The sequence below is a fragment of the Hibiscus syriacus genome, unplaced genomic scaffold (assembly GCF_006381635.1).
Source record: "Hibiscus syriacus cultivar Baekdansim isolate YM2019G1 unplaced genomic scaffold, ASM638163v2 tig00110633_pilon, whole genome shotgun sequence".
NCBI lineage: Eukaryota > Viridiplantae > Streptophyta > Magnoliopsida > Malvales > Malvaceae > Hibiscus > Hibiscus syriacus.
In genome coordinates this window covers 255,189-270,972 of record NW_024062806.1, presented here as the reverse complement: position 1 = coordinate 270,972, position 15,784 = coordinate 255,189, and the positions used below count along the sequence as shown (strand labels likewise).

At 31.6% G+C, this 15,784-nt stretch overlaps 1 long non-coding RNA gene across 1 annotated transcript; it reads left to right on the top strand.

The window, feature by feature from the left end:
- The first annotated feature begins 15,095 nt into the window (after positions 1 to 15,095).
- LOC120136556 lies at positions 15,096 to 15,575 on the top strand. Its single transcript, XR_005517352.1, has 4 exons — positions 15,096 to 15,152; positions 15,227 to 15,302; positions 15,369 to 15,470; positions 15,553 to 15,575. It is a non-coding gene; the product is annotated as an uncharacterized LOC120136556 (long non-coding RNA).
- Positions 15,576 to 15,784: the final 209 nt, after the last annotated feature.

Genomic DNA, 15,784 nt, shown 5'->3' with positions numbered 1-15,784 from the left:
AAATCATGCAAGGCACTTCGCTCAAGATCGGATCCAAGTCAATCGAATCTTACACTGCAAGGTAGTGTTTTTGTTTACGACAACGAAAAATTACGATAAGCGTTTACAAAGTTCGTGATTAGAAAAGCATTGACGTTCGACCACTTTGATGATGAAGATTTCACGGAAACAATTCAACAACTAATGCAACCACGTTATACTCAAGTAAGTCGTACTACCCTTAGAAGAGATGCTATAAAAATGTGGCGTACGGCGAGGGAAAAATGTTTTTAGAATTCCAAGAACACCGTTATGGTGTGTCGCTTACATGTGATGTTTGAAATTCCCCTCATAATACTGGAAATTCTTTTTTAGCTGTTACGACACATTGGTTAGATCAAGATAATTGGAAAATGATGAAAAGAACAATCGCGCTTGAATTATTCGGTGAGCCGCATACCAGTGCTAATTTATTTACACTTTTAAAAAGGGTAATTTGTCTTCATAAATTAGAAAAAAAGTTTTTTTTCTATATTCTTTGATAATGCATCGAATAATACAAACGCGGTTCCAAGATTGAAAATATTACTTTCACCGATTTTAGACGGTGCGTTTTTTCATACCCGTTGCGTTGCACACATAATTAATTTATCCATGCAAGTCGGTTTGGAGGTTATTGAGCCGATTAGATTAGAATTTAAAGCAATGATAAAATCGGTTCTTTGTAACAACAACAAAAGATTAAATGATTATAAATGATTTTGTAAGTCGGTTAATAAAAAAACTTTGGGTCCCAATTTGGATTGTCCAACTCGTTGGAACTCAACTTGGATGATGATGCATACCGCCTTAAGGCAAAGGGAAACATTGCAAACATTTCACGATCGACTTTTCGAGAGGGGCCATGTCTCAAACATTTATCCGGATTCGAGTTGGGAAACTATAGCCAAAATAACCGATTTGCTTGGGGTTTTTAAAAATGCAACAACTTTTTTATCCGGTGTTTATTACCCTACTAGCCCGTTGGTTCTTAATCAAATATATTTGTTGGCTAAGCGACTAAATGACTTTGAATTTAAAACCGAAGTTTTTCAAGAAATTGGCTTTGCAATGAAGGAAAAACTTTTAAAATATTTTAAGGAGATTCCCCCCATTTTTACTTGTGTCGCCGCTTTAAACCTAACGTTAAATGTTGGCGGGGTTAAAACACTAATCGAACAAATTCCGTTTGCTTTTAATCTAACCAATGATGAACCCAACTTTGTCCAAAACCAAATAAATTATTTTAACAAATGTTTTCTAGACATGTTTGCAATTTATTTAACTAAATACAAATCAAGTAGTGTAATACATGATCAAATGAGAACGAATGCGAAATCATCTAGTAGACGTCCAAGTAACATAAATTTGTCACTTTTTAACGCTCTAGTAAATTCCCAATCCAAACGATCACGTACTACCACCCAAGTAGCGAGTTGGGAAATTACATGTCATTCGATTTTCCATCAAAAATGACATTTGAAGAGTTTGAAAGTTTGGATATTTTGGCTCGGTGGAAAGAAAAGGAAGCACAATTTCCGATTCTAGCCGCCATGGACCGCTATTTACTAACCGTCCAAGCTTCTACGGTAGCTTCAGAATCCACTTTTTCTGTTAGTGGCAGGGTTATATCGCAACAGAGATCAAGACTAAGTCTCGAGTCGGTGGATATATGCATTTGTTTGAAGGATTATTTGGATGGAGCGGCTCGAAAGCAACATATCACCACCCTAGAAGATGCAATTGATGCCAATTTGGAAGCAAACTTACACATTGAAGAAGTCGAACTTAGAATATCCCCTCCAAACGAAGAAGGCGAAGATGATGAAGAAGATATGGCGATGTAGTTTATTTTTAAACTTTGTTTCAATTATCGAACTTGGACGTTTTTAAGTATTTGAATTTATCGAACTTGGAAGTATTTAAGTATTTCAATTATCGTAAACTTTGTTGCAATTGATGACGATGTAATTTTAACATTTTAATATTTAAGTATTTTAATTTATCGTTGATGAGTGTCTTGTGTATATGCTCTTCACATGCATAAAATGTTTATAAATACACCTAATTTATCTAGAATAGTTGTGCTTTGATTAGCTTTTGGTTTGTGATAGGTGTGTGTGAAATGTAGCTTAAATGAGGATCTAATGCGATTAAGTGGAAGATAATGAAAGCTTGCAAGAAATGGTGATGAATGTGCTTTGATGAGAGTGTTTAAGAAGGAAGAACAAATAAAACATGACAAGAGTAGTGCTGCTCAGCATTACTCTCAAAGCCTTCAGGAGGGGAGTAGAGACAGATTGCACAAGAGTAGTGCTGCTCACCACCACCGGTTTTTTATATCCGGTTTTTTAAAAAAATTGGGTTTTTTCAAACCGAAACCGGTCACACCATCCGACCCTCCAAACAGGTTAAGATCTGAACCAATTTTTTAAAATCCGGTTTTTTGGCTAGGTGAAAAAACCGGATCGATTTTTTATCCGACTTTGTGCATGTCTAGTTCTAGGGATAAGTATCTAATTAAATCAAATCAAGTTAAAAATTTTTGAGTTAATCAAATTGGGAGAATCACTCTTATAATAATTTTTTATAATACTCAATCTAAACCAATCGATCGAATCAAATACTCATATTTAATCAGAAAAAAAGTAAGGTTTGAAGTGAGTCAAACTGTTGGTGAAGTTTTAGTGAAATTTCTAGTATCTTGTCCATGAGGATTCCTTTGTGAAATAAAAAAAGTAGTTGGTGTGATCTCTGAGTTGACTGGAATCAGATCCACGAGTATCTTACCCTATTCTTTTCCCACGTCTCGGCATTTAGCCCTGTTTTCTTTTTTCATTTTTTTTTCTAAAAAAAATATTTTCAATAAGAAAACAGTACAGCCACACTATTTGCATGTATTATTATTATATTTTTTACGTGGATGAATGAAAGTATTTTTATATAAAAATTATATAAATTTATATTTATAAAAATGTATTTAATAAATAATTAATATAAAGTAGTAAAATATTTATGTATAAATTTATAAATTTTATATTCAAATATTAAGTAATATTTAGAAAATGCTTAAAATTATTATTTAAAAACCTATTTTTTTTAAAAAATTATAAAAAATTATAAAATCTTGAAAAATCCTAATTTCAGTCCTCTTATCACCGTAAGCCACCACCAATGTCACCAATCGCCTGAAATTGAGTTGGTGCGTAACTACCCGAACATCCAACGACCTAACCTTCATGCTTCAAGCGTATAATGCAATCGAATAAGCGATTCCGACAAAGGGTGATGACTATTCTAATGATTCAAGGGACGATTCCTCCCACCGTGCATTGGAATCTGATTAGATGAAGTGGTCGACGACAAAGGGTGTCGACTAGGGCAACATCAACGACGATCGACATGGGTAAAGAGATTTTGAATTAGGGTTTTGTTGAGTTAATCGATCGACGAAATAGTCAAGAGGGGGGTGAATTGACAATTAAAATTTTGGGGAAGATTTTGCAGAAAATGGAAAATAATTGCATAGCGATTTAGAGTGGTTCGACTTTCTCAGCCAAAGTCTACGTCCACTACCTTAGCTATCCACACTAAGGATTTTCCAACAAATTCACTAATTTGTTCTTTCTTTTGAGGACAAAGAGTAACCTTACACTCCCTCAAGAATTATACCTCAAATTCTTTGGAACACTCTCTCCTAAAGAGAAGAATACAAATTTTGCAAACTTAAAGAAAAACCTCACAATGCAAGATGTTTGCACAATTCTAGAACAAAGAAAGAACACTAAAAAATAATACAATTGAGTACAAAGGGTGTTCTTGAAAGCAAAATGAATATTGAATGAAAAATAGGCTTGAAAATGCTCAAACGATAAGTTCAAGGCTTTCTCCTTGATTCTCTCACAATTGTTGTTTCTTGTTATTGATCAATGGCTCCTAAGCTTGTTTAAATACACCTTGAATCACTTCTGAATGTTGGGGATCATTGGTGAAATCAATAGAGCGGTTATTGTGTAATTATCATTTAAAAATCTGGTTGGGAGTGTAGGTGGATCGGTACACTCTCAAGGTGCATCGGTACACTGTGTGTAAAATTTAAATATTTCGACTGTTATAAGACCTAGTGCATCGGTACACTTCGGGTGCATCGGTACACTTGGAGTGCATCGGTACACTTGGGGTGCATCGGTACACTAATTACATTCGATGTTTCAAAAGAGTCAGGAGTGCATCGATGCATGATATGTGCATCGGTACATAAAATGCATTCGATGTTTCAATAAAATCAGGAGTGTATCGATGCATGGCTGTGCATCGGTACACAAAATGCATTCGAATTAGGGTGTGCATCGATACATCAAATAGTGCATCGGTACATCCCTTTATAAAATTGATTTTTGGCTCGGTTTTGGCTCGAAATACTTTGTAAAAATTGTTTCAAAAATATTTTAAGTTTAAAACACAATTTTACACTTTAGTAAGGATTGAAATTGACCTTTGAAAAACTTGGAGTAATATTTTTGATATTCGAATAATTTAATCGAATATACTTTAAAAATGATTATAAAATCTTAAAATTCAATAACACTTAATTTGTAATATCGAAACATCAAAATGTTTTCAACAATCTCCCCTTTTTGATATAACAAAACATTTAAATAATTTTAAGATTTTCTTTGAAAATCATCTTTTGAAATCAATTTTGAAAATTACTCCCCCTTATTATTCTCCCCTTTTTGTTAAATTAGAAAGACTCTAAAAACGTTTTTAAACAAAGTTTTGAAAATTTAGCCAATTGATATTTAGATAAAGCTTAAGCTGCTAAGATCACAATTAAGAAAAAAGATTTGCCATTAGTTCCATAAATCAATATTCATAGATAATGTGTAACGGTAATTGGTCATAAATGTTCTAAAATGTAAATGATGCAAAATTTAACATAAAAATTCAATTTAAGTTCAAAATACTAATAATCATTCAAACAAACCAAACATCCAAACTAAATATTCATAATCCAAACAAACAAAGCCAAATATTCAAAATGTTTAAACACAATGTTAGGATCCATTATGATTCATCCTGAGAAAACTAGCAAGCGAAGTTCAAGCATCCGTAGGAGGACTGGGAGGAGATAGATGTGCCCCATATATTAGCCACATCTCGTGTAAGCACATCGAGTCTATCGTCCATAGCATTGAATCGATTGTCCATTGCTTCGCGGTTAGCTCGAATCTCTCGTTGATTCACCAATTGTTGAGTCCCCATAGCAGTCAAGTAGGACTCTAATGATGCAAACCTCATATCCAATGTCTCAATGAATGAAGTAAAGTATGGAGGCATCGAACTCTCTTGCTGTGTCGGCTCGTCCTCGGGTACGTGATCGTCAATATCTTGCATAAGTTGTTGAAGCTCTGGTTCACCGTCCGCTGCCAGTACCAGAGAAGTTCGTGAAGAACTAGCTCTCAGTGTTTTCTCGATGGATCGAACCTATTGACCCTTGTCCTCTTTCCATCACAATTTCTTTAAAGATGTGAGATTTATTTGGTTATGGAGAGGGATGTGAATATCAAGCGTGGCCCTAAGCCCTAGTTTGATAAACAAATTACTAAGGAGACAACCGTAAACTAAAGTTTTGACATTTTTGGATGGGACAACGTTTACAGTATCTACTAATGCGCTGAAAATGATCAGTGGCAAATTTATTTTCTTGTTATGTTGGATACAATGTATCCACCATAAATCTAATACTCTAAGGGAGGAGTACCTACCTCTGGATGGTCTAAACCACCAAGAGATGATCAAGTGAAGGAATCACTCGTGATGAGTTCTTAAGGTACTTACACTATTCTTAGCTTTACAGGGTGTAACCACAATCTCTTTCTCGTTATCTAAACCGTCATTGTCTAGTCCAAAGGTGTTTTCGATAGTGTCGGAGTCAATATAAACGAATTGACCTAGAAGATAGGATCAAATTTCTATGGTTGCAGTTTGACGCTTGTTTTGGACACACACCACATTAGAATAGAAAATGCAGACTAATTGATGATAGACAATCAGTTTAAGGTAAAAAAGTTTATCAAATTTCAAGGATGTAAGGGTAGGAAGATATTGAAAATTTATATCGACCATTGCTTGCATATAGGGAATCCACTCTTCCCGAATTTTGTATGAATCAAAAAAATTATGATACATATGGTATAGATCTTGTCTATGACTAGGCTCATTGAAACAGGAGTTTAGAATAGTCATATTCGGGTCGTTCGGGTTTGGATTTGGATTGGGTGGAGAAATAGGAGGTCAGTTTTGACTCGAACGACTAGAGGATGTCCTATGGCGTTTAGACATGGTTAAAGGTTGAAATGGGTAAGATTACCTACAAATTTGAAACATATGTATGCAACAATATCAATCCCAAAACTCAAATGAGTCCTCAATATTTCAAGGTTCTCTAAAATAAATCCTAATGGGCAATTTTGAAAATTATGTTTGAAAATCAATATGGAGTTTTCAAAACAACATAATTAAATCAAAAACAACAATTTTAAAATCAAAAACATTTTTTTATTTCGAAATTTTGAAAAATTTGATAAAATCTTGTGTTTTTGATGAAATTGGTTATAGAATCTAGTTTAGAAACATAATGTAAGTAATGCTCGATATATAATTCATCCTAGAACTAATTAAAACTAGTTCTAAGTTCAAAAAAATAAAATAGTGGTTTTAGAAAAATTACCTTGAAAATTTTCGGATTGAGATGAATGTGATGTTGTTTGCACGGATTTGTTGATGCAAACAGGATTAGGAGTTGATAAATGAATGGAATCCGAATTAAAATGTTGGTTTTGGAGCAATTTTGAGAGTAGGGGTGAGAAGGGCTTGAACGGCGGCAATGAGAGTGTTTTTAGGTTTTAGGCAAAATGATAATTTTTGAGATTTTAAGCCTGAATCCCGATGAGTTTATCGATGCACTGCATAATCTATCGATGCACTGCATAATCTATCGATGCACATTCAAGGAATGCATCGGTGCACCTTCATAGTGTATCGATACATATTCAAAAATTGCATGGGTACACTGTCATAGTGTATCGATGCAGTGCACATAAAAATGTTAAAATCCGTTTTTAATCATTCAAAATGCTAAATTAATCAGCTATAGTGGTATTGACAACTCATAGATTGAAAATTAACTATGTTTAATCAATCAAATCTATGCTTAAATTTTATTTGAACATGTAATTAATTTTCACTCAAGATCATAAACTCCCCCTAACTATTAGCAAAGAATGCAATCAAAAATATTATTTTTATAAGCATTTTTCATTTCTAATTAAAAGTGCTAAAATTATTTTAAACACCAAGTCAAGCTAGGTTGGTTAAACCTAATTCTCTCCTAAGTGTCCAAAATCTTTCTTTATCTAAAGGTTTTGTAAAAATATCCGCTAATTGATGCAAAGTATCAACATATTCTAGAACTATATCTCCTTTAGTAACATGATCTCTAATGAAATGATGTCTAATTTCAATGTGCTTAGTTCTAGAGTATTGAATGGGATTTTTAGTGAGACAAATAGCACTAGCATTGTCACACTTGATAGGTATAATACCTACTTCAATTTCATAATCTAAAAGTTGTTGTTTCATCCATAAAACTTGTGCACAACAACTACCGGCTGAAATGTATTCCGCTTCAGTGGTAGATAATGCAACATAATTTTGTTTCTTTGAAAACCATGAAATCAACATATTTCATAGGAATTGACAAGTACCAGAGGTACTTTTTCTATCTATTTTGCATCATCCATAATCCGCATCAGAGAAGGCATGCAAGCTAAACCTAGGGTCTCTAGGATACCAAAGTCCTAAACTAGGAGTGTCCTTAAGGTATCTAAAGATTCTCTTAACGGCTAGTAGATGTGATTCCTTAGGGCATGATTGAAATCTAGCACATAAGCAAACACTAAACATAATGTTCGGTCTACTTGCGGTTAGATATAGCAAAGAACCAATCATTGACCTATATAATTTAACATCCACACATTTACCTCCTTCATCTTTGTTAAGCTTTGTTGATTTGGAGTGGCATGAGGTTTTCCATTATCCAATCCAAATTTCTTGAGCATATCCTTGATGTACTTTGCTTGACTGATGAAGATGTCATCTTTTCTTTGCTTGATTTGGAGTCACAAGAAATATGAGAGATCCCACATCATTCTCATCTCGAATTCACTCTACATTAGCTTAGAAAATTCTTGGCAAATAACATCATTACTAGAACCAAATATTATATCATCAATATAAATTTGAACTACTAATAAATCTTTACCTTTATGCTTTAAAAACAATGCAGTGTCAACCTTCCCTTTTGAAAAACCTTTTTCAATTAAACAGTTTGACAATCTTTCATAGCAAGCTCTAGGAGCTTGTTTTAAACCATAAAGTGCTTTTGTCAATTCAAAAACATGATTTGGAAATTTTGAATCTTCAAAACCAGGAGGTTGTTCCACATACACTTCTTCTTTTATAAAACCATTTAAAATTGCACTTTTAACATCCATTTGATATAATTTAAATTCATTGAAACATGCAAATGCTAATAACATTTTAATTGCTTCCATCCTAGCTACGGGAGCGTATGTTTCATCGTAGTCTATGCCCTCTTCTTGAGTATAGCCTTGAGCAACAAGTCTAGCATTGTTCCTCACTATATTACCACTTTCATCAAGCTTATTCCTAAATACCCATCTAGTACCTATAGTAGATATATTACTAGACCTTTCAACTAATTTTCATACTTTACTTCTCTCAAATTGATTTAATTATTCTTGCATAGCCATAATCCATTTTTCATCATCTAATACTTCTTGAATATTCTTAGGCTCTATTAATGAGATAAATGCACCATAATTACATATATTTCTAAGAGAAGATCGAGTTGTTACCCCTTTGGATGGATCACCTATAATCTCACCATCCTTGACATAGTTGTACTCTCTTGGGTAAGAGACTTTCCTTTCTACAATGGTTGGATTCTCGAGAACATCGTGAGTTTCCTCATCTTTTGTTTCTTCATTTGATGATGGTTCTCTAGTGTCATGTCTAACTTCATTTGTTTTTACAATACCTACGTCACCATCAACACAAGAATCCTTCTTAGGAAGGGGATTATCATAAAAAACAACATGTATAGACTCTTCTACAACTAAAGTTCTTTTATTAAATACCCGATAAGCTTTAGAATTCAAGGAATAACCCAGAAAAATTCCTTCATCACTTTTAGCATCAAATTTTCCAAGAATTTCTTTACCGTTGTTTAAAACAAAACATTTACATCCAAAAGGATGAAAATAACTAATGTTAGGCTTTTTATTTTTGAAAAGTTCATATGGAGTTTTCTTTAAAATTGGCCTAATCGTTACTCGGTTTATAACATAACAAGCGGGTATTTGTGGTTTCATCTCAAAAATATGTTGGCAAATTGTTTTCACAAAGCATGGTTCTAACAATTTCTTCTAAAGTTTGATTTTTTCTTTCAACAACTCCATTTTGTTGAGGGGTTCTTGGTGCTAAAATATTATGGCTAATACCATTAGAATTACAAAACTCAGTAAATCCAAGATTTTCAAATTCAGTACCATGATCACTCCTAACACTAGTTATGGAGTAACCTTTTTCGTTTTGGATTACTTTTGAAAACGTGATGAATCTTTCTAATGCTTTATCTTTAGTACTTAAAAATAGAACCCAAGTATATCTAGAATAGTCATCTACCATGACAAATGCATATTGTTTTCCACCCAAGCTAATAGTTCTAATTGGCCCAAAAAGATCTATATGTATCAATTGTAATACTATACTAGTTGATACATAATTAATGGACTTAAAGGAAGCTCTTCTATGTTTTCCTTTAGCACATGCATCACAGATTTTATCATTATCAAATTTTAGCTTTGGTAGTCCTCTAACTAAATCTCCTTGAATTAGTTGTTGTAAAACACTCATGCTAGTATGTCGTAGTCTCCTATGCCATAACCAACTATCATGCTCATCCTTAGCAACTAGGCATAAATTAGTCATATTTATTGAATCTAAATGCACCATGTATATGTTTCCTATTCTATGACTAACAAGCATAATCCGATTAGATGCAATATCAATGACTTTACAACCATTAGTTTCAAACATGACATTGTATCCCTTATCACATAATTGACTAATACTCAATAGATTATGCTTTAATACATTCACATATAAAACACATTATGCAATGTCGATTATCAAGATTAAGAGCATATGCATAATGTTTTGGAAATGTTATGCATTAAAAAAATTGAGTTCTATGCATAAACATTAAAAAAAATTAAGGTAAAAAATTTATCAAAACCAAAGTATTTGAAAAATTGATATCAATTATTAAAAAGATATTATTTATATTTAGAAACAATTTTGACGAAAAATTATTATGATGAACTAAAGTTATGAAAAATTTCTGAAAATTTTAGATTGTTCATCATAAATCATTTTTCAACATACATGAGATAAAGCATAATTATTTAAGATTAAATACTCATGTATGCATAAACTAAATGAGCAACCAAATAAAATAACAATATTAAGTTTAGAGGTTACACATTCCTTTTTTATGTGTGGCTAGAGCATCTTGAATATCTTCACTTTCATCACCATTGCTCCCACACATCTACAAGAGACATTTAAGTAGATTTTGGTATCCGAATTTCTTTGGATCCTTGAATGTTAGTTTTAATGCCCCTTGTTCCTTTTGGAACTCATGCTTGTCTAATTTTAAATCGTTTTCCTTTCTTTAAAGGACAAGTATGTTCCTTATGACCATGATAATGACAATGTGAGCATATTGTCATTATTGAACTAGATGAATTATTTAAAATGACCTTTTTTATTTTGTTAAGCAATCAAGCTTAATTTTCAAATTGAAATTTTATTTTTCCATACTTTCAAATTTCATTTTTGAAAGCTCTAAATACTTCTTCAATATTTCATTTGATTTTCAAAATCCATTTTAGTTTCTAGAAGAAGTTTGTTTAATTTGAAAATTTCTTTTTCAAAGTTTTCAGATTTCATTTTTGAAAGCTCTAAATCCTTCTTCAATATTTCATTTGATTTTCAAAATGCATTTTAGTTTCTAGAAGAAGTTTGTTTAATTTGAAAATTTATTTTTCAAAGTTTTCAGATTTCATTTTTGAAAGCTCTAACTCCTTTTTCAATATTTCATTTTGATTTTCCAAGTCTGTTTTAGCTTTCAAAAGAAGATCATTTTTAGCTATAAATTTAGAAATCAATTTCTTATATTTGGAGTTCATGGTCTCAAACTCTGAAAATAATTCATCATACGCATCTTGTAACTCATTAAAAGAACGTAAATTTAACTTTTTTGAGTTTGAAGATACCTTGGGCTCTGTTAGAGAAAATAGAGACATCATTGGAATTTGCTCTTCTTTTTCGTCTCTATAGATTTCCTCAAGCTTATCCCACAACTCCTTGGCGTTTGAACAAGAAGAAACTCCATTATAGACTTCTGGATCAATTGCACAGCATAACATGTGCATAGCCTTTGTGTTTTGTTAAGCTTTCTTCCATTCTTGATCACTCCACTTTTTTGCCTTCTTAGTAGGAGAGGAATATCCTTTCTTGATTATCATCCAAGCTTCCATATCATGGGCTTGAATAAATATCATCATGAACTTCTTCCAACGACGATAATTTGTTCAATTGAAGTAAGGATGTACGTCAATTGGTCTGGATTCTTCCATGGAGAATGAACCAGAAGTGGACATCATCTTTATCGATTTAACTCTTCCCAAATTAACTCAAGAGGTGATTAAACCTTCAAATGAGTGAGGATCTAATACCAATTGTTGAGTTAATCGATCGACAAAATAGCTAAGAGGGGTGAATTGTCAATTAAAATTTTGGTGGAAGCTTTTGCAGAAAATGGAAAATAATTGCACAACGATTTAGAGTAGTTCGACTTTCTCAACCAAAGTCTACGTCCACTACCTTAGCTATCCTCACTAAGGATTTTCCAACAAATTCACTAATTTGTTCTTTCTTTTGAGGACAAAGAGTAACCTTACAACTCCCTCAAGAACTATACCCCAAATTCTTTAGAACACTCTCTCCCAAAGAGAAGAATACAAATTTCGCAAACTTACAGAAAAACCTCACAAGGCAAGATGTTTTCACAATTCTAGAACAAAGAAAGAAAGCTAAAAAATAATACAATTGAGTACAAAGGGTGTTCTTGAAAGCAAAATGAATATTGAATGAAAAATAGGCTTCAAAATGCTCAAACGATAAGTTCAAGGCTTTCTCTTTGATTCTCTCATAATTGTTTTTCTTGTTATTGATCAATGGCTCCTAAGCTTGTTTAAATACACCTTGAATCACTTCTGAACGTTGGGGATCATTGGTGAAGTCAATAGAGTTGTTATTGTGTAATTGTCATTTAAAAATCTGGTTGGGAGCGTAGGTGCATCGGTACACTCTCAAGGTGCATCGATACATTGTGTGTAAAATTCAAATATTTTGACCGTTTTAAGACCTAGTGCATCGGTACACTTGGGGTGCATCGGTACACTAATTACATTCGATGTTTAAAAAGAGCCAGGACTGCATCGATGCATGGTTTGTGCATCGGTACATAAAATGCATTTGATGTTTCAATAAAATCAGGAGTGCATCAATGCATGGATGTGCATCAGTACATAAAATGAATTCAAATTAGGGTGTGCATCGATACATCAAATAGTGCATCGGTACATACCTTTATAAAATTGATTTTTGGCTCGGTTTTGGTTTGAAATACTTTGTAAAAATTGTTTCAAAAATATTTTAAGTTTAAAACACAATTTTACACTTTAGTAAGGATTGAAATTGACCCTTGAAAAACTTGGAGTAATATTTTTGATATTCGAATAATTTAATCGAATATACTTTAAAAATGGTTATAAAATCTTAAAATTCAATAACACTTAATTTGTTATATCGAAACATCAAAAATGTTTTCAACAGGTTTTTAGAGTTTTGAATTTTTTTTTAGATTTAAGAAAAAATGTGTTTCTTAGATAAATTATAATTTTATTTTTTATTTTAAAATAAAATTTTATAAATCTAACATGTGTCAGATAATGGTCGAATCCAACAGTTGTGATTGGCCATGCACCTAAAAAGTTAACGTCGGTAACGTTAGACATCTACTTTGAATGAAAAACTCATTAAACACCTAAATCTTAAAAGACATAGTTTGAACACTTATTTTTGCTTTGTGTTTTTTTTAAATTATATAAAAAATAAAAAATAATCACTAAATTATGAGATTGATTAAATTTTGACAATTGAATGAAACCTTTTCCTCAACTAAGCCACTTAAATATTAAAAATGTTATCAATCAAGTCACTAGTCATTAACAAATAATAGATTTGTTGACGTGGTAGTTAAAAAAATTATATAGCTGTGCATTTGATCCTCTCATTGCTTGTGTATTCCATCAATTTGATCTTAATTTAAGTTTGATTCAATAAAGTTAATCCTTCAATCATGTGATGACACATTTAAGTAGGTATGAATAAAACTCTATTCTACTTGAAAATCGATTTTTTTTTAATTTTAAGCTATTCAAGTCAAATTGAATTTCAATTTCAATTTTAAGTTCGAGTTGAGTTCAAATTTATCTATTCAAAAAACTAAATTTTACTATTTTATAATTTACTCCTTGATTTTCATATTTCTTCAATTTCTCTTTCATTTTAAATCCATTTTTGACCAAATTTGAACCATAAACTCCTAAACCATTTTAGAATAGCTATATAGCTTCAATTCCTATTTATGAAAATCGATTTATTATTTTTTTTCAATCTAATCCTTTAACTTTGCATGATTTCTTTATTTCTTTGATTACTCATTTTTAAGTATATTTTTACTAAATTTAACCAAATGCTCCACTAATACTATAAAATACCTATGTAACTTCTATTCCTATTATTAACGACCAATTTATTATTTTTTCCATTTATTTTTTATTCAATTTGGTATTTTAATTAACTTGAATTTTCTATTCCTAAATTTTTTGTTTGAATTTTCATTTTTATTCGATTACTCTAGCAAGATGCGTTTATTATTATCAACTTGAATTTTTGTTTGAATTTTGAGTTAAAGTCAAAATTAAATTTTCAAAGTTCAAATAAATGAAAACTAAAAATTAAAATGACGTAGTTTTGGTCTTTAGTTAAATAATTTGACTATTATATGTTTTGATATCTATACATATTGTTCTCTTAACTTTTGACTCTGTACCCGTGTAAAATCTAGATGAAAAGGGTTATCATTAATTTTAAAAGTAAAAAAATTAAAATTATTCTTTAAGTTTATCTTTAAATAGATATCGTGAATGTTTAATATCAAATGATTGAGAGTTATCTTTAAATAGATATTGTCTTATACTTACCTAGATTAATAAAAAATTCTAACTCTAATTTTTGCGTTGAAAATATTCCGTTAAATTAGGTTAACAATCTTCTTCTACTTTTGAATAATTCAGAGTGATCAGAAGATAGTATTTTTTTAGGATCTTTCTTAATCACTAACAACGTGCACACATATGTAGACGTAACTACTTGAATTCAAAAATTCTAAAAATAATACACTTAACGAGGTCTAAATAGTTTTCTTAAAAACACTATGAGTATATTATATAATAAAGGTTAAATATTTATAAAAAAAAGTATTTAGATAATTCAAGTTTATTAAATTTAAAAGATAATTTGACCAACAAAAAAAAAAAGGCAAGCTATCTGTTTCGATTTCCGACCTCTTATTGCCTTCCACGTTTAATGTCTGTTTCTTGTCTCGATGGCGTTGACACCCTCAATATCATCGTTTTTCCTTGGCCCTTTGCTTTCACCAATCCCACTCCCAAAACCAAAACACAACATTATTTAAAGCTCATATTTTTACTGCAATAACTTCTTGCTGAGAAATGGAGCGTTATGAGATACTGAAAGATATTGGATCAGGCAACTTTGGTGTTGCTAAACTTGCTAGGGACAAGCGAACCGGTGAGCATTTTGCTGTCAAGTATATTGAAAGAGGCCCCAAGGTACTTGGCTTCGTCTTTTCACTGCCTAATTTGGGTTGTCTTTCTTCTCTTTAATGGTGGATTGATTTCATGAGATCTGCAGAGCATGTGCAAAGGGAGATTATGAACCATAGATCTTTGAAGCATCCAAATATAATAAAATTCAAAGAGGTAAGGTTTAAGCTGAAATTGTTTATGTTTTGCAGTCCTTCAAGTCTTGTTTCTTCCCACTTCCAGGTCCTGTTAACACCAACACATCTTGCCATAGTCATGGAATATGCAGCTGGAGGAGAACTTTTTGAAACAATATGCAATGCTGGTAGATTTAGTGAAGATGAGGTCTATTTTCATAAACATTTTTATAAATTTTAACATGTTTCTATTCATTTTTAGCTCACTCTTATTGTATTTACTGCATCAGGCAAGGTTTTTCTTTCAACAACTAGGAGGTGTTCATTTGGTTAAAACGGTGGCCGACCGAACCGAATTATCATTAATCGAATTAATCGGACTTTTTTTTCTTTAACCGTTAATCGAACCGAACTTTTTTTTGAAAATATTAACCGAACCGAATAAATTTCGGTTAATTTTCGAATTAACAAAATTTTTTAAAAAATTTTCTAATTTATATAAAAATTGAATATTTTTTAATT